Below are 20539 nucleotides of genomic sequence, written 5' to 3'. Positions count from 1 at the left end.
ATCATAATGTCGTTATCCCACAGAATGGCTGTTTCAAATATGAATTTGACGTCATGATTTTAAAATGAACACGTTTGAGTATGAATAAAACCCTGAAATAAGACTTTGAACAATAAACCAGAGATGAAGGGTTTTCATATTTAATGCCATCTACCAGAGTCAGAAATTAACTTTCCCATGTGAAGCAAATGATTTTCAGGGTTTTTTATTTTCTTTTACCTTTCTGTAGGATTTCTTTCCTAATCTTATTAAATATGTATGCTATTAAAGATAGCATGTTAAATTCTTAAATTTAGTCAAATAAATTTAAATAAATAAATATGACACTATAGGCTGTTACCAATTAAATCAGTATTAACCAAGTGCATGAAGTTGCTTTCAGATGTAGCTATTTACAGTAAATACATTTACATAGCATTAAAACTGTATAATATAATGAGATTAATATTTTAAACAACATTTTTAATACAGAAATATGAAATGACAAAATGAAATGATACCTGGATTATGAAAGTAATATCACCACTAGGTGGCGGTAAGTCATTGTGTTAAGGAAGGAGTCATTTATGTATTCATAGATTCGTTCAAAACGCTGATTAATTCAGGAATAAAATCAAGATGTTTTCTATATTAATTGGTGATTGAATCATCGTCTATATTAATGGGTCGTTCAAAGACTCTTATTCATTCAGGAATGAAACAACTCTGGCTGCGTCCGAAACCGCCTACTCAATGAGTAGGTACTTAATTTCAATAAGTACTTACTTAACGAGCGCCAAAAGAGTAGGTACTTAACAGCCAAATCTCGTTGAGTATGCGAGATCCGAAAATAATCCGCCATGTTGAGGTTATCATGTGACCTACGACGTTATCACAAGCGCAACAACTTAAAAGAGTGACAGGTTTAATTCTTCTATCTGTTAATATCTTGATATTGATTAAACTGCTTATTTTGTGATCTTGTTGAAAAAACAGCTGCCAGTAATTTTGTAATTGTAGTAGGCTACAACTAATATATTTTGGGTTAATTTAAAGTTCTTATATTTTTATAATGCGAGTTTATTTTTTGTTACGAATACCCAAATTCGTGTGAATATGTTATTAATTTCTTTATTTTATATGCAAAAATGTCCATCCACAAGTCAAAAATCAATTTTTTTCCACATTTTCTTGTTGAATTAGCTCTAGTTCCATCCCTCAGGCTTACAAATAATAAATAAAATACTTTTATGCATTATGATGTATTCAAAATATTTAACCTTGTCATCATGCTTTATGTGTGTATATAATTTCAAACGATGATGTATACAAACACATTTTGGTTTTTTTTCATTATTATTGTTCATTGTTAAAGATACAACTGGTATTTTTCCTGATCTTGTATGTAATTATTGGTCCTGCAATAAAATAAAGATAAGTGACAGCTGCACTAACACCTCACAGCACCAGTAACTGAACCCTACCTAGTGCAGTTTTCCTCAGTGTTAGCAACGTCTGAAGCCAAAGAAGACATCAGCAGCTGCTCGAAGATCTTGCCTTTGAAGAAGACTGTTGATTTTATACTCAAAAAATGTAAGTAAAATCAACTTGAAATTAAGATTACCTCAGAATGAACTGCTTTGCTAGCACACCCCAACATTAACCATAAACCAAAACTTAATTATTACTTTTCATATTACTTCTTTAGTAAAACAAGCAAAATGTAATGTTTTGTTATATGACAGCTGTGCATGAACACACACGAGACAAATACAGCTGATGTGAATACATCTCCATTTACAGTCAATGAAAGCATGAAGTAATATACATTTACTGATAATAGCATAAAGTAAAGAATTAATAAAAGTAATAATGACAATAAATAAATAAATGCATGTACAAGTCAACAACACACGAAACAAAGCTTTATTCAAATGTATTGATCTAACAATCAGGTATTTACAGTCCTGCTGTCATCTCACACAGCTGTGCCAATTCTGCAGCTTTATTCTGATGAAGCAGCTGATGAACACCTTCATCCATCATGTCCCTCACTGCTGCTCTTCTCAATGGAGACATCGTTGATCCAGAGGATGAGGAAGATGATGATGATGGACCCCTGAACCCCACAACCTTAAAGCAGGAGTGGGAGAAGATGTGCAGGACAATATGGCTCTGCTGTGTCTGATCCAAACATCCATGTGCTCTCCATCAGCATGACTGAATAAACAGATTAAAACTTTTTACACTTCATTCATGTCAGCATTCAATTTCTTGCCATACTTCATTTCATATTTTTACAATTACATGATCATTTCTGTCGTAGCTTCATTACTTTTGTGGTGTGGTGGGTTAAACCACTGAGCTGGTCAGCAGAAGGTTTACTGGTTCGATCTCTGCAGCGTCTCCACCAGTGTGTGCTTGATCCAGACACTTTACTCCAGGTTACTACAGGTTGCTCCAACGGGATCATCCCTGTAATAAGAGCACAGTTAGTAACTTTGGATAACAGCATCTGCCAAATGTAAATTCGATTTTTTTTAAATCCTTTTTTGTTAGTGTTTCGAGCACAAACGCTAATTCAAGCTGTTTATTTCTTAAAGTTTACTTTTTCAAGGTACTACTATAATATAAATTCATACATACATTTCATACATATTTCTATTTGGGGGCATAAAGGGTTAATTCACCCAAACAAATAAATTCAGTCATTATTCACTCGCCTTCATGCTGTTCAATCCCTGTGTTCATTTTTTTGTTTTGTTTTCTGAACACAAAAGTTGATTTTGATCAAGTTTGTCCAGCTAGTTTCTACAATATCAGTCAATGGAGCCTGACTTCCAGAAGCTTCATGACATTATTTGATGATGCTTTTGAAGCTCCAGTGTATGAACTGAAACCAGCAGAACAATCTTGACCAAAATCACATCCTCACTGTCCTTTGGTCTTTGTCTAGATGCTCTCGCTGGCTCTGGACTCACTGAGGATGAAGAAATCACATCAACATCAGTCCAGATGAGGCAGCAAGGGCAGGAGGAGTGATGGAGGGTCTCATCCATGACACTGAACCATTCCCAGGATCTGCTGTGGTTCTCCATCCTTACTGCTCACACCAGTCTGAGGACATTCACATCCTACAATAATGCACAATCATAATACAAAAGCAGTCATTTTAACAGCACAATGTCATCTGATTTCTGTATTAGAAGTAACAAAATAATCTTACTTTATATTTTTGTTTCAGGTTTTCCTTTTTTTTTTCACAAATGCCACAGTCATCTTTCCTCACAGGTCCTGCTCCAACACAAAGCTCTGCAACAAATGCACAGACATCAAGAATCAGAAAAGTACTGTAATAACTCTGTTTGAAATTACAATAAAATAAAATAAACTACAACTATTCATTTCTGTCCCTGTAACATCAGACAAGATTCAAGTTTCCTCTGAGATTTATGTGCTCAAATCTACATTTACATGTTGATGTAGTTGAAGATTTGTTTTAACTCACTTTTTATCCAACACAAATGTTCCTTGTTTAATTAAAAGTACTAACGGACAAATAAAATAGATAACTTATGTCTGTCTAGTTAAGTGTACATTTGTTTATTTACATTACTTGCATTCATGTAATGTAAACAGTGTTGACAACAGTGAATTTTACATAATATCACACACATATCACTCATAGAACATAATCCATCACTCATAAGTCATAATACTTTATATATTCTTAATATTTTCCTGTCAGATGTTAAATAAACATTTAGTAAGCATCTTTAAGATGTATCCTCTTCGGAGAATTAAGTTATGTGTTTACTAGAGCTCCCTGTTATCTATACAAAATAAAACATGTTTTTACAGTAAAATCACAACTATACTGTCTAGCATCTTTACGCATTCAGCAGTTTACTCTACAGTAGTTCAACAAATGTGACTTTAACACAAGAACCGTGTTTTTGGTTTTCAATACTCACATTTGACAGCATCCGCGTCGCTTTTCTCCTCCGTGTTTGATATGACGTATCCTCTCCCGTGGCCTCGTGGGATAGAAAAGTATCCAGCGAGGAATACTTCAGAATCTGGGCGGAAGCAGTAGGCCATCCGGGAACTTCTCGACTACTTATTTATGATTACTTTTCTGGCATAATTATTCGCTCACCTACTGCTTTTCCCCTATTATATATTAGGTAAGTAGGTGGTTTCGGACGCACTTTAAGTAGGCGCACGGCCGAATCTCGCGAGAATTAGTACGTCACCCAGGTAATTTTCGCCTACTCTTTTTGCTTCTGACATACTTATTCGCTCGCCTACTGCTTTTCCCCTACTAAATAGTAGAGAAGTAGGCGGTTTCGGACGCAGCCTCTGTGTGCCTACTGCAAGTCAATCGCACAACGGTTCATTTCCGCCCACATGAAGAGATCAAATATTCAAGTTGTTTATTAATTTTCTACCCCTGAACAAAAAAACGAAAAATCAAGCCAATTTCTTGTTTTTTGTTTTGTTTGAAAAAAAAAAAAAAAAAGCAGAAAAGGTGCCGTTTTTCCGATTTCTATATTAAATCAAAAAACAAATGACCAAAAGATACACGGACCATTCATTGTATCATTTCTTATGCATGTTTGAACAGAAAATTGTCTTTATTTAAAATGTTTTATAAAATATATTGTTGTTAAATATTGTAGATATCTATCCGATCAAAATTCATGTGAAAACAGCAGAACATTACGTGTAGGGGTGCAGCTCTATTAACTATATAAGCTTCGCCCATAACTTCCGTCCTGTGGCTGCTGGTTTAGCGATGCTGGTCTGAAACTGCAGCTATCTGCCGCTGGATACTATTGGAGATACATTTATAGCACCACCAAGCTGTCATTTTGCTAAGACGGAACAGTCTGAAACAAGTTGAGCTGTCCGAGGTTCTGAAATGAACCACGCGCAATTGACTATGAGCAATATTGTATTTGATTACGGGAAACGTTTTTAACTGTGATATGTAAGATTACTCAAACGTGATACCTAGTGATGGGATCCGTAAGAAATTCGTATTTGGCTCATCTTAACGATTCCGTAAGAATACATTCCCAACCCTAATGATAGCAGAAACACATCCGTTATTTTGATTGAATATTCCGCTTCCTACCCTGCTAACACACGACGTAACCGTTACGTAACGTATTCGTACTTTTTGGTAATTTCGTGACTTACCAACAGACAACGTAACCACGACGTCATGTGCTCGTAATTCCATTACCATCCCATCACCAACTCACAACGTCGTCAGTACGTCCTCCTAACGTAACAAGATAACCAACAACGTCCCAGATAGGTACTCTATTCGTAATAACTTGGTAATTTCATGACTTACTGGCAACGTAGCTACAACGTCACTGGCCCGTAATTTCATTACCAGTAGGCTACATGTCCTAGTGTGTTCCGTGCGTTTTTAGTCTGCGACGTCATACCTCATAATTTAATTAACAAACTGCATTTCTTTAAAAGATTTTATTGCTTCGTGGTACGTTTGTGAGAAAATATAATTTTACAAAAAGGAACAAAAATTCATCCGTTTGCTATAAACAATTAATTATTTTGACTTTTAATAAAATTCATTTCTGGGAGACAAAAATCCTCCCTAAGAGGGAGACATCTCCGTTAATTCCATAAATTTGCTATGTGCAAAATAGGATAAAGACAAAACACACTTTTATGTATCAGACATCCAAGCTTTCACTATATTCTTAACCCACCTGCAACAGTTGTGTTGTGCTTTGCAAAAAAGCTCAGACTTACTCAATCCCTTATTATCTATATTATTTGTAAGTTATTTATGATAATCACAGGTAAGTGTCCAAGCACTGCTGGTCAAAGAACAAAGAGTTTTCTCCCATTTGTAAAATGCAGTATCATAAATTACAATTAAGACAAAACAAGTGCATAACTGTCCTTATGTATTATCTACAAGTAATCACATAATTATATCTATGGTTTCAAACCCATTAAACATTTAAACAAAACAAAACAAAGTCACTGATTTGTGATATGCAATGCTCAAAATGTCTAAATACTACAGCAGTATAGAAAATTATTAACTAATATGTATTAAAAAAGGACACTGGTGAAAAACACAACTAGAACAAATGAATACAAATATTTAAAGGACAATCATGGCACAAGAATAGAAATTATCCATTTATTATTATTCAATTATTCACAAAATCCTTGTCAGATGACAAGCATGCCAATGACAGCAGTGAAACATCTGTAATCAGAGCACTGAAAAAGAAAAAAGGAGACAAGTAAGTATGTTTTGCTTGACAGGCTGGAATATTTAGTTTAGTTACTCAGTTTAATGCACAGAAATAAGACTGTGTATGTTTAAATGACTTTCGTGTTGATCTTGATGCATTTCAATATTGAGTTCAATTTTATTTCTTATTTAGAAAAAAAAAAAGAAATATACAGGATTGCTCTCTTAACAAATTTCTTCTTTAATTAACATGTATATTAGATGGTGGGGGTTTGGAACAAATCTAAGTTTGTGTTTTTCATACAGTTGCAATCAAAATTATTCAACCTCCTTGACCTGCAAGATATTTTGCTGCAGAGAACAAAATTTTGTGAAACCAATCCAACAAAGGCATCAGTACACATTTCTAATACACATTTGAGTAATTTTGAGAACGCAGTTGATGAATAATGAAATCAAAATGGCTCTAAATGTTCATGTTCAAAATTATTCAACCCCTAAAAGTAAAATTTGGTGCAGAAGCTTTTATTCTTTAAAGCCACCAATAAACGTTGCTTGGAAGTGCTTAGAAGCCTTAAAATGTAACCTTAAACTTTCTAATATAATGAAACTATTTCTTCTCTATAACTTTTGTGAGAGCTCTGTTGACTTTACCATATTTGCTACTCAACTTTAGGACCTGCATGGTTATTTTATTAATAAGAATCACGGAAGCGCTGACAACAAGATTATGTATGTGTACAGCGCAATGCGATCTCCGACCTCTCTCTCTCTCTAGTGTGCATCAATTAAAGCAGCGTATTAATATAGAACGGTGATTAAACTGAATTGGAACTACTTGTGCATTAAACGGTTTTACTGCATACCTGCCAGCCAATCAGAATTCAATATCCAGACATTCCATGGAATATATATATATATTATTATTATTTTTTTTTTTTTAAAGAAGTAAAACATAAATATTTATACAAAGAAGTGTTTTAAAATTCTTAAAGGTGACCTAGAATTAAAAACTGAATTTACCTGGACATAGTTGAATAACAAGAGTTCAGTACATGGAAATGACATACAGTGAGTCTCAAACTCCATTGCTTCCTCCTCCTTATATAAATCTCATTTGTTTAAAAGACCTCCAAAGAACAGGCGAATCTCAACATAACACCGACTGTTACGTAACAGTCGGGGTGTACACCCCAATATTTGCATATGCCAGCCCATGTTCAAGGCATTACACAAGGGCAGCCAGTATTAACGTCTGGATCTGTGCACAGCTGAATCATTAGACTAGGTAAGCAAGCAAGAACAACAGCGAAAAATGGCAGATGGAGCGATAATAACTGACATGATCCATGATAACATGATATTTTTAGTGATATTTGTGAATTGTCTTTCTAAATGTTTCGTTAGCATGTTGCTAATGTACTGTTAAATGTGGTTAAAGTTACCATCGTTTATTACTGTATTCACGGAGACAAGAGCCGTCGCTATTTTCATTTTAAACACTTGCAGTCTGTATAATTCATAAAAAACTTCATTCTTTATAAATCTCTCCAACAGTGTGTAATTTTAGCTTTAGCCACGGAGCACTATCAAACTCATTCAGAATCAAATATAAACACCCAAATAAATACTATACTCACATGACCCGAAGCATGCATGCAGTATGCATGACAAACATCTTGTAAAGATCCATTTGAGGGTTATATTAGCTGTGTGAACTTTGTAAATGCACTGTATTATAGAGTTGCGAGCTCGATGGGCAGGGAGCACAAGATTTAAAGGGCCAGTAGCCCCTGAATCGGTGCACAGTTAATGATGCCCCAAAATAGACAGTTAAAAAAATTAATTTAAAAAAATCTATAGGGTATTTTGAGCTGAAACTTCACAGACACATTCAGGGGACACCTTAGACTTATATTACATCTTGTAAAAAAACGTTCGATGGCACCTTTAATGGTCTCCCATCCCTGATGAGTTTTTTTTTTTTTTTACTGTGCCCTCATGGTAAAGGTGACATGCCTCTACAATTTTTTTTTTATCAAACATCAGCAGACACCCATTATATAATGGTGCTACACAGTGTGTAATTTGTTTTTTCCATTCAGGGTTAGCTTGTGTTGACTAGTTTGCATGCATTTTGTGACACTGTACCATTTAAGCACATCTTAAAGTAAGTTTATTTATTTATATCTTTTTCTCACTCGATAATTATTTCAAATAAATGTTATAATTCATTTATTCATTAAAATAATAATAATAATACACACTACTGTATTCTCTGTCTCATTCAAAGTAGACAGAAATGTAGATCTAATGAGCCATAATTGACTAAATAAATAAAAATGGTGCTGCAAACATCAATAATAGCTTTAAGTTGTCATTGCTGACAACTGACCAAGGCGTAAGCAGGAATAATCCATGGCTAGCTGTGCATTAAAGGAAATCTATCTTAAAATGAAAAGCAATTTAATATACTGTTTAAATCCCCTATCCCTTTCTTTCTTTTATGGACCACAAAAAGAGAATTAAAAAAAAAATCTGCTGGATATGAAATTTTATGCATTTAATGAAAGTCCTGATATTGGCCTTTGGTCATGGTCCATAAGATAACTGTTATAACACCAGGGTGAGTAAATGATGACTTGCTTTATTATTTTTGGGTGATCTATCCCTTTAATGATTTGGATGCACTCTGCAGAGGGAACCAGCCTCTTTTTCATGTTGGTTGGTTCTTTGCCTTCATGTCATGCATTAAAAATCATTTATGCACAGCTAGCCATGGATAATCCCTTACTTTTACACAATTATATATTTCAGTCACTGCACACTTTTGTTTTTAATGTCATTGTACACATTAGAGGTGTAATAGTTCTCCGTTAAAAAATAAATAAATAAAAAATAAATCCCCAACCACTGTTCAGCAAAGCAGTTTCACTAATGTACGTTTCTGTCAATGTATGTGCTCCACATTCATTTCACATGAACAAATGTTAGTTTATAAATGTGTTGACATCACATTTCCTGTTGGTGTGCTACAGTTTAGCATGGCTCTCTCTTTTTTCATACTATGGAAGTCAACAGAGCAAAGAAACTTTGCTCTGAAAATACAAGAGTATTGTTTAAAACAACTTTTGAGGTGTGCAAATGACAGAATTTTAATTTTTACAACCTGCACAAATATAATTAATATAACAGTGGGGGTAGATCAGTGTTTATATCAACATCCTAAACTATAAAATGATGGTTTGTTTGTTTATTTGTGTTTAATGCCATATCAGCTTCTGTGGCTATTTTCATGGCCAACAAATAAATAAATTATATTAAATTTATTAAATTAAATTTGCAAATGTATATCACATTATGATATATAATGGTCAGAAAAAAAAAAAAAAAAAAAAAAAAAGATGTGCTAATGAAAATTCAGTTTCAATCTCTGACAGTAGATGATTCTTTGGAAGAGCATAAATGTATTTGTTTCCCTGGCTAGCCATTATGTGTATATAAACACTACTTTTTTAGGCATTCTTTGAAACTTTGTAATTTATTTGTAGCTTAATACAGAGTCGAGCATCACTGAATTTATTTGAAATATTAGTATACTGAGTCTATGAATTAGGTCTTAAAATGACAGTAGCATGGATATTAGACTTCTGTCTGTTTTTAATGTTAAACAAAAAAGAAGCTGCTATAAACTGAATAACATTTGTAACTTAAGGATTACTTTTTATTTAATTTATTAGGTGAAGATTATATGCAGTGTTATTTTACATTTGATTACCTGAAATACCTAAACGCACTGTTTAATTTCCATCCTTGCTCGAATGTTTATGTGTGCTATTGCTTGTAGTTTGTATATTTGTTCTTTTTTTCTTTATTTTTATTTGACATTAGTCCTTTTTCCCTGAGAATAGCACATATCAAACTGTGCCGAAATTGCAACCCTAAAAACATGATACAAACCAAACCATAATTCAAACCATTACACCCCTAATACAGTTATACCTTTTTATACCTACGAAAGAAGAGAAACATCTCAATGGTGGTCTGCAAATCCCCTCTATTCTCATTCACCAATATGGCCACCAGCTTACAGGAGCTCCTAAAATCAACATTTACATGACAGAGAAGTAATATTGGTAAGGTTAATCTGGTTAACTGTATGGCGGAACAACACAACATCAGCTATGAGATATGACAGTTCAGTACGTTTTAACAGAGGAGAAAGAGCAAAAAACATACCTGAAAGTGGAGTTTGTGGGAGAAAAGAACACTGGATCTATATAGATCATGGGGGCCTCCATACACAGACCAGTTGCCAAAAAGTGTCTGGATGATGGAGGGACCACAGCCAAACATCAGGACAAATTCTGCATGAGTCAGGTAAGCAGAATAAATTGCACTGTAAATAAACATTAATAAAACAAATGGTAAAATTAATAATAATTATTTATTAGTGTAATCCCTATAAATCAAAGCAATTTAATATGACATTATGACGCACTAATAGTGAAATATTCAAGAAAATATCCTTATTATATCAAAAGGCATTATTCTGAATAATATTCTCTATATTGCACATGAGTTTGTAATCTAATGAATTTAATTGCATACATTTAAATTTCTTTATAAGAATTATAAATTTATTATAAAACGAAATAAATTGCATATTCTGCATCTGCATATATATATATATATATATATATATATATATATATTTTTTTTTATATATATATATTTTTTAAAATGTATCTGTTGCTAACTGTAGGCTATGCACCGCGGTTGGTTGGTAAACTGAGCTACAACATATGGTCGGGTAGAACTGATCAAAATTAGTTCACTTTTAAAAATGTTACAATCCCACCAATGAAAAACATACTATCATAAAACCATAGGCCTACATTTCCACATATTATACTATGCTTACCTCTCAAGCATACAAGAGACTCACGGTCAGCGTGACTGGCTCTTCTTCATCCATTGGCTTATTGGCGACTCGCGGGCGTACATCGCCACCTATAGGGTTGCTCAGTTATATTTAACAAAGGGGGACTCTCAAACTGGGAAGAAAACATAGTATATATTTTTATATATATATATATGACTGTTATATTTTTGATAACACCATTGCTTTAAATATAGTATAGTAAAATACAAACCCGGCATTATATAAAAAAACATCTTTTTTGACGTTTATTGCTAAGTTAATGCAATGAGTCATTATATAAATGTATATAATTTTTTTTAAAAATGAAAATATATAAACTTTTCTCTTAATACTTAAATTCTTACTCGCGTGCTAAGCCCGCGAAACCGGGCAGCGGGCATATATAAGCCGGGGTCTGTGCCCACCGCGCGCACAGCCTGACTGCCCTTTGAGTGGACATCACCATCAGTGCGTTTTACTGAGGTAAATTACTTTATTACTTAACCAATTTAGTTAAATTACTTTGTATAAGGCCGACAATAAAAGTAAATGATATTTAAAACTATTCAGAAAAAAAGTAATAAAATGTAATTATAATAAGTTATTATAATAAACAGTCTGAGGGAATAGTTCGTTTTTCTGAGGGAAACCTTCACTAAAATAAATAGCGGCCGTTTTCATTCATGAAACCCATTAAATTGTAATAAAAAAGGGACTGTCTTTTTGGGAAAATGTGTAGTATATTTACCGAAAAAGACACACAGACAACGACTTTCGCCGTTAAATGCCGTTACAGCAAGGTGACGTCACCGCTTATGGAGCCAATCCGCTCCGTTTGAGAGACGCTCTTTCGTTTCAGTTATCTACTGTTAACGTTACTTAAAAAGAGTATAAGAGTATTTTTTTTAACCAATTATTCTTAATAATGTCTTCGTTATTCATATTTGTATGGAAAGTAGTGCGTTGTCACAGGTTTGACAGCGAGCGCGTGAGCTCCGTCTCTCTCTCTCTCTCTCTCTCACAAGCTGGCGCGTGCACCTAAAGAGGGAAGAGACATAAGAGACTCATAAGCCTTTACACCTGTGTGAAATCTTTTATTCCTCATTTTGTAACAACAAAAAATATAATAGAACATATTATTATTAATAATGATAATAATGTTATTCTCAAAAATGAAAAAGCATTTTAATGTGGCTTATTTGTAGTGGGCTGTAAGGTCTCATCAAATACATTGCTCTGTATTCTGCTCATTTTGATATTATCAGATTTTACACAATTCATCAGAGCCTTTAAAAACGTTGGGAATTTATACAATGAAAATAATTATTCTCTTCTCTCTTTTTTTTCAGTGTTGATTGCCCTCTGATTGTTGTAAGTGAAAATAGTAGAAGCCAACCTACATCTCTGATTTGCCAGTTTCATCATAACATACTAATTCCTCAATAATCACCGAAAACATTTTTATTTTTAAAGACATAAGACTCATATTCAGTCCTCTTTCTTTTCTTTTTCTTTCTTTCGCTTGTGTCTTCAGCAGCTACATAGACCCAAAGGCTCTTTTAAGAGCCACATCACGAGAGCGTCTTTGGCTTTGTAAGTATACATTTTGACTGACTGTCAAATAACTCAGTATTTGAGCTTAGATCAATTAAAGCAACATCATGCAGCATGTTAGTAATATCTTAAGACATTAAGGGGGTTGGTTCTTATTAATATATTTATTTATTTTTAAGTAAATGAGCATATAAATAAATAAACTAGCATCCAGCATCTCTGATTTGCCAGTTTCATCATAACATACTAATTCCTCAATAATCACCGATGAAACTGAAAACATTTTAATTTGTACAGACATAAGACTCATATTCAGTCCTCTTTCTTTTTTCTTTCGCTTGTGTCTTCAGCAGCTACATAGACCCAAAGGCTCTTTTAAGAGCCACATTACGAGAGCGTCTTTGGCTTTGTAAGTATACATTTTGACTGACTGTCAAATAACTCAGTATTTGAGCTTAGATCAATTAAAGCAACATCATGCAGCATGTTAGTAATATCTTAAGACATTAAGGGGGTTGGTTCTTATTAATATATTTATTTATTTTTAAGTAAATGAGCATATAAATAAATAAACTAGCATCCAGCATCTCTGATTTGCCAGTTTCATCATAACATACTAATTTCTCAATAATCACCAATGAAACTGAAAACATTTTCATTTGTACAGACATAAGACTCATATTCAGTCCTCTTTCTTTTCTTTTTCTTTCGCTTGTGTCTTCAGCAGCTACATAGACCCAAAGGCTCTTTTAAGAGCCACATCACGAGAGCGTCTTTGGCTTTGTAAGTACACATTTTGACTGACTGTCAAATAACTCAGTATTTGAGTTTAGATCAATTAAAGCAACATCATGCAGCATGTTAGTAATATCTTAAGACATTAAGGGGGTTGGTTCTTATTAATATATTTATTTATTTTTAAGTAAATGAGCATATAAATAAATAAACTAGCATCCAGCATCTCTGATTTGTTATGAGGTTTCATCATAACATACTAATTACATTTACTCATTTAGCAGACATTTTTATTCAAAGCGACTTACAATGACATCATTACTCAAAGAAATCAAATTCTTGATATCAGAAATTTAATTTAATTCATTTCAGCTAGTAAAAAATATTTAACCCCTCAGAGACTGCTGCGGTACTTTACAAATCTAAGATTTTCTGATGATCCAGGATTTGAGTTCTTTTGGGTATGCCAAATTAAAGGATTAGTTCACTTTCAAATAAAATTTTCCTGATAATTTACTCACCCCCATGTCATCCAAGATGTCCATGTCTTTCTTTCTTCAGTCGAAAAGAAATTAAGGTTTTTGAAGAAAACATTACAGGATTTTTCTCCATATAGTGGACTTCAATGGCCTCCAAACAGTTGAAGGTCAAAATTACAGTTTCAGTGCAGCTTCAAAGTGTACGATACGATATCAGACAAGGAATAAAGGTCTTATCTAGAAAAAACAAGCGGTCATTTTCTAAAAAAAACAAAAAAAAAACAACTGTATATGATTTATATAAACAAATGAACGCCTTGCACATGCTTCCGCCAAAACCGAATTTCTGCATTCTTCAAAAAGCTTACGTTATATGTCCTACTCCTTCCCTATTCTACCTACAGAAAAAACAGAACTGGCGGCGGTTGTTCCACAAGTACAATAGGGAAGGTGTAGGACATACCAGCGTAAGGTATTGCTTAAAGCTCTTTGAAGCTGCACTAAAACTATCATTTTGACCTTCAACCGAAATTCAACCAAATTTTATTTGAAAGTGAACTAATCCTTTAAGAACATATATTACACCCAGCATCAATACACAGGCCTGTGCAACAGATTTGATCTGCTAAAGAATTACTCGAACAACAATTCCAAAATCTTCATAATGTCCGTTTTTAATCATTTTTAATCACGCACGTGCCCATAGCAATGTTTGTCGTGTCTCTCAAGAAGTCTTCTCTTTGACTGTCCTATATTTAGATAAAAAGAAACTGTTATTAGACATTGTTATTAAACATTGTTTGTGATTCATAACTGTTTGACAAGTAGGGGTGGGCGATGACCAAAATCTTTTATCACGATATGAGTAATTTTATATCATGATAATGATATAGTTATTTTTGCTTTAAATAAGATTGATATATATTTTTATTTCCATTTACATTTCATAATTCTTATCACCAATTTCAATATTCAATATTATACAGATAAAAAAAAAAAAAACTAATACTAGGCTTAAACCCTCAAACTGAAGACATATAAACATTGATAAAAAAAGAGCAAAGAAAACAAACCAAAAAAGAGTAAAGAAAACAAACCACAAAAGAACAAAGACAGACGAAAGACCTACCTAAAAACTTCAAGCACAAGAAATACTACATAAAATGTATAAAGTAATCAAAAAACATTGCATAGTCATATTATGAGAATTTTTTTTAAATCCCAAAGAAAAAAAAAGGGGTTTCTATTTGTAACATGCTGTCTTTGAATTATAAACAAGACAAACATTCGCTGACTAAAGGTTTGCCAAACATATTTATAGAAAACAGTTGACAATTAATAGAAAGGACCAATAAGAGCAAAACGAATCGAGTATTCAAGAATATCAAGAAGTTAGTCCGACATATAACGAGGGGTTGTGTTAACTAAAGCGTACGTCATTTACCGAATCTTAAAAACACGGGTGGATAATTAAAAATGTTTTCTGACAAAAAAAATAACACAAGCAAGAACAAATTTTAAACCAAGCACGACAATTTTCATTTTACAATGATCATGTGCGCGCGCGCGTTCGTGAAGATGAGAGAGAGCTCGTGCAGCACTGAGACAACCGGCACTTTTAAATGCATAAGTAACTAACATGCTAGTTTTCTATGGAAGCATACGTGTAGCAAATTTCAGTTTGAGCTCTGAGGATAGCCTCTCTCTTTATATGGACATCACTTGTCTGTAAATATTATAAATTTGATTATTATTAAATCACAAAGTGAAAATGAGCACTATAAATGCATATGAGCACTAGTCTAACCTTTTAGACTACATCTCGTAGTGTATCCGTTTACTCTCTGGCTGTGAGAGACAAACTCGATAATGTCAGATCACACATCATTAAAGGGGTCACCCAAAAATGAAAATTTGATGTTTATCTGCTTACCCCCAGGGCATCCAAGATATAGGTGACTTTGTTTCTTCAGTAGAACACAAATAAGGCTGTGACGGTGGCAAATTTTTACTACCGCGGTGGTAAATCGCCAACAACCGCCGGTGTTGCGGTGGTGGGGTCCGAAGGGCGGGCGGGTTTGTTAATATATATATATATATATATATAAATTAGAGGTTGTGTTAGACTTGCGTTTAGCCATCATTTTGATGGACAGGATCGTAAAAAAAAAAATCCATCATAATTTATATTTTAATGATAAGACCTTACGAACTTACAGGGTAAGCAAATAGGCATAGGCTTGCATTTATTTATACTATGAAAAGAAAGTTGATCAAAGACAAGCTGCGTCACTTTCAGTTTTCATATTGAACTCGTTACAGATTGTAAATGAATGCGATCATCCTTTCCTCTCCTGTACAGAATGAAATAAACATGAATGAAAATAAAAAAAAAATGTTGAAAGATACAGTAGCTTACCGAAATCTGTATCACATCAATTAAGCCAATGTCACGTACCATTATACATCAGAAAAGCCATTCGTTGACCATAAACTTAGTCAGCAAGAAAAATAAAAAAACTTAAGAATGCATAAGTAACTTTGGCTACGTTTACACATGGGCGGCTATTTTCATAAACGTCAACCTCTCCGGTTTCAAAAATAACATCGTGCACACATGTCAGTTTTCAGAAAAGTTTTGATTTACACGTACCCGTGTATGTATGACGTCAAGAGTGTAACGAGCAGTTCAAGCCCACGTAAGCCAATCAGAATCCCGAAAAAAATCCAGAATTCCTCTTGAAGTGATTTGAAGTTGTTGCAAAAATGCTGATTTCCGAGCACTCGTTCGTCTCTGCTCCTCGACATAATAGAGCAGCTGTATTTGCGAATGCAAACACACGAGAAGAGTTTGCACCAACATAAATGCGACTGCTACTCTAAACGCTTCCATGATCACATGTAAACATAAGTCGCACTTTTGACATATGTGCGAGCTCTATCGTATACTGTGACGTTGGCTGCCTAAACACCCGTTTGTCTCAGTTTACATGCAAACGTGCAAACGAAGAATTTCAAAATCTCCACTCTGGCCGGAGTTTTTAAAAAGACTCGTTTTCAGAGGTGAATTCTCCGTTTGCGTGTAAATGAAGGGCGCAAACGAAGGGAAATGTCTCCGTTTTTCAAAATAACCATGTACGTGTAAACGGGGCCTCAATCATTATACAATTTACTTAAACTGGTCTGTGTGTAATCAAGCACATCGTTTTCATTTTATTCTGGAGACTGAACTCGCGCTCTGCTGCCACACTGGAGCGCGCACACCACCTACTGGACAGGGGTGGGAATTACAACAAGCTTACTTACAAACTACATAATCTGTCAAAATGACAGACGGGCTGCAGATTTTTTCCTGTCACTGCTAAACAAATTCCATTAAAGACAGAAAATTTTCAGTTATCGCGATCTCTGAAATATATATCATATATTATATTATATTATATATGACGTCACACTACCGCCGGTGACACTCCACGACCGCTGTGGCAACTTCACCACCGCGGTGGCGCGGTTGTCATGCCTACCGTCACAGCCCTAAACACAAATGATGATTTTAACTCCAACCCTTGCCTAGCATTGAACATATGCTTCATAACCACTATTTTGAGTCAATAGATTGTTTACTGTATTAAATGATGCTCCACATTGAAATATTACTTACAGTGCAAATTGTTGGAACAAAACTCTGGGTCTGGGCTACAAATGTGAACCTGGGAACTCTGTCTGTAGTCACATGCATGTAGAGAGAACACCTCAAATGAAAGCAAGCACACAATGATTATTGTTCGTTCTGGATACATTTACCACACTATTAAAGCTAGCAAAATGAAGAGTTTCAGTAGTAAAGATATTTGCAGGATCATAATTACAGGATCCCTGACGTGTATCACTAAAAACATTCAGAATTTCAACGTGTTGTGAATAGGAAATCTGTGGAAATTACCCACAATTTATACAATATCACAGAGCAAAAACACATAATCAGTCGTTGACTGACAAAAAAAAGAAAGCTCAATCTCCCCCTCACTCAAACCCATAAATCGCAACTAAAGTTTTATTTTTTTGGTAACATGCAGATGTAACGATTAGAGGCCTTTCACACAGAACGCGTTGTCCATTCAATTGTTTTTCTATATAAACACACGCTAAACTGGCGTGTTTATGTAGGCCGTGTGTCACCAGTGTTTTTCAGCCACTAAATACGGCAGGCGCTCGGCTAATAACGCCCAGCTGTAACGTTACTGGTACTAACGGGGGTAACGTTAAAGCTGTTCTCGGCGGAAACGGCCGATGACGGCTGGAGCTCAGAACCGTTGAAGCAATTTTTAAATAGGAGCTTTCTTTATGAACAAGCAGCATATTGGCGTTTATAAAGCAACATTCTTTCCAAAAAATATCTTAAAAGTACATTCCGTTGCGTGACATAAAATCTGTAAAATTAGGCCTTAGTGCAGTCGCGCCAAGTATGATTAGTCGCTGAAATTTGTCCAATAGATGCGTTCTAAACCCGAGCATTTTATATTCTTTTGAGTCAGTCAACAAACTAGTTATTGTGATAAATAGTAATGCATAAGATGAAATATTACTTACTGTGCAAATTGGTCGAATGATGAAACAGATGAAACCCTTCAAGTTCAACTTGTCTCATACCGAGTAAGCTGACTGGAAAGGCGCCAAACCAACTGTGTGCGCAACTGCGCATGCGCAGGGAACCAATTTTTTTTTTTTTTTTTTTTTAAACTTACTTTAATTCATTTACACAGCTTGGTTCAAAACACATGTAATTCCCATAAAACCAAAATAAATTTAGGTCAAGGTATCTTCATTTCGTACCCGCAGGTAAAATTGTTTTGCAGAAAGAAAACGCATACAAGACAACATTTACAACAAACATACCGGTTAATAACATCATGACAGGCTGCACCAAACACATGCATATCCCTTCTTGCATTTAACTAACTATTGCATATACTAAAACATCTCTCTTCTTATTATATAAAACCTCAATTGCCGCAGGACCAAAAGTATTCCTGTAGCGTCTTGTTTTTCCATCTTGGGGCCACTAATCGGCAACCCGAGGGAAGTAACTCCTTTAAAATTATGTGTACCAAAAATCTTTGACACAATTTTATGTTAAAATACACTATATTGTCAAAAGTATTGGTACACCCCCTTCTAATGAACAGGTTTATGGTAATTTCCATGAGTACAAATCTTAATATTGAAGCATATAATGATATTCTAGGGAATTGTGTGCTTCCAATTTTACAGGACCCTTTACTATTCTAACATGAGAATGTCTCTGTGTATAAGTCATGGTTCAAAAAGAAATGATTCAAATCAGTCAGTGTGGAAGAACTTTACTGGTGTGCAGAAAGCAAAGTCCTAATCCCAACTGAACACCTCTGGTAAGACTTTAAATGCAAACCTTGAGCCAAAAACTCATCACCAAACACCAGTGACTTGTGCATTCACTATATGGACAAAAATATTGTGACTCCCCCTAATTTAGAACAGAAAAGTCACTTCCAAAACTGTGGCAACAAAGATGGAAACAGAATTCATATATTTAAAAATTGTATTTCAATTTCTGTTGCAACATTTTTGGAAGTGTCTAAAATGACTGTATTCATATGTTCAAGTCATTGGTGCTTGATGATGTGTTTTTGGCACAAGGTCTGCATTTAAATATCACACTGGAGGTGTTCAGTTGGAATTAGGACTTTTCTTTCTGCAGATCAGTCAAGATCATAATTACAGGATCCCTGACGTGTATCACTAAAAACATTCAGAATTTCAACGTGTTGTGAATAGGAAATCTGTGGAAATTATCCACAATTTATACAATATCACAGAGCAAAAACACATAATCTAATTCTATAATATTTCATAATATTTTTTATTTTATTATTCTATTTGTGATATTGTCTTATTCAGGCTTGTACAGCACTTTGGCGAAAACTTGTTTCTAAAAAAAAAAGCTTTATAAATAAACTTTGACTTGTGTTCAACAATACTGTATGTCCACCCATTCCCCATTGTTTTTTTTTTTTTTTGCAGCCCCCATCTCAGCCTCTGCAGTCTGATCTTTTCATAGACATTATCAAACTGCCTGACTGAGGTAAATAAAACACACTTTAACAGGTAGAGCATTGTATTTATTGTAAGGGATTCAGTTTGCCATTAGGAACACATGATTGTATTATTTTGTAATTTTAGACATTACACAATGAGTGAGGAAAAGAGAGAGAAAGAAAGGCAATATCTGAGATCTTGGAGAGCTGCCAAACGTGTTTTTAAAAAAATAGAAAAACAAAACACAGAAGTAAATCATCCAGAACAAGTCCCAGTGTGTCAGACTGACTCTGATGATGCATTAAGTTCTATGGAAGACCACCTGTCCACTGGAACATCATATGCATGGGAAGAAAGTGACTGGGATGATAACTTCGTGGAAGACATGGACCTTGATGAAAATGACACGACTGACCAGGAAGACCTGACTGACATGGAAGACAAATCATCACTGGCAACAGATCTGGCAACCTGGGCATCCAAATTCCAAGTCAAAAATAATGCCGTTGACCATCTGTTAAAGGTCCTTCAGCAACACGGCCACAC

The 20539-nt window shown here is 34.4% G+C and overlaps 4 long non-coding RNA genes across 8 annotated transcripts; 1 reads left to right on the top strand and 3 right to left on the bottom strand.

Annotated features, from left to right (window-relative positions):
* Window positions 1-1882: 1882 nt before the first annotated feature.
* On the bottom strand, window positions 1883-4338 carry LOC125271438. Of its 3 annotated transcripts, XR_007185615.1 has the most exons (4): window positions 3954-4338; window positions 3206-3291; window positions 2315-3113; window positions 1883-2199 (listed from the first exon to the last, which is right to left on the bottom strand). It is a non-coding gene; the product is annotated as an uncharacterized LOC125271438 (long non-coding RNA). The 3 variants fall into 3 exon arrangements; XR_007185616.1 differs by having other exon boundaries at window positions 2315-2454; window positions 2961-4338; XR_007185614.1 differs by having other exon boundaries at window positions 2315-4338.
* Window positions 4339-6155: 1817 nt separating this feature from the next.
* LOC125272277 lies at window positions 6156-11303 on the bottom strand. Of its 3 annotated transcripts, none has more exons than XR_007185798.1 (4): window positions 11151-11303; window positions 10466-10593; window positions 10229-10325; window positions 6156-6252 (listed from the first exon to the last, which is right to left on the bottom strand). It is a non-coding gene; the product is annotated as an uncharacterized LOC125272277 (long non-coding RNA). The 3 variants fall into 3 exon arrangements; XR_007185797.1 differs by having other exon boundaries at window positions 10466-10625; window positions 11151-11289; XR_007185799.1 differs by having other exon boundaries at window positions 10239-10325; window positions 10466-10625; window positions 11151-11289.
* A 307-nt stretch (window positions 11304-11610) lies between these two features.
* LOC125272278 lies at window positions 11611-20233 on the top strand. Its single transcript, XR_007185800.1, has 3 exons — window positions 11611-13487; window positions 19979-20039; window positions 20138-20233. It is a non-coding gene; the product is annotated as an uncharacterized LOC125272278 (long non-coding RNA).
* On the bottom strand, window positions 13405-19565 carry LOC125272279. The gene is made up of 2 exons (XR_007185801.1): window positions 17580-19565; window positions 13405-14667 (listed from the first exon to the last, which is right to left on the bottom strand). It is a non-coding gene; the product is annotated as an uncharacterized LOC125272279 (long non-coding RNA).
* Window positions 20234-20539: the final 306 nt, after the last annotated feature.

The sequence above is a fragment of the Megalobrama amblycephala genome, linkage group LG7, assembly GCF_018812025.1.
Source record: "Megalobrama amblycephala isolate DHTTF-2021 linkage group LG7, ASM1881202v1, whole genome shotgun sequence".
Classification (NCBI taxonomy): domain Eukaryota; kingdom Metazoa; phylum Chordata; class Actinopteri; order Cypriniformes; family Xenocyprididae; genus Megalobrama; species Megalobrama amblycephala.
The sequence above is the reverse complement of the archived record's forward strand: the minus strand, read 5'-3'. Positions and strand labels throughout refer to the sequence as shown.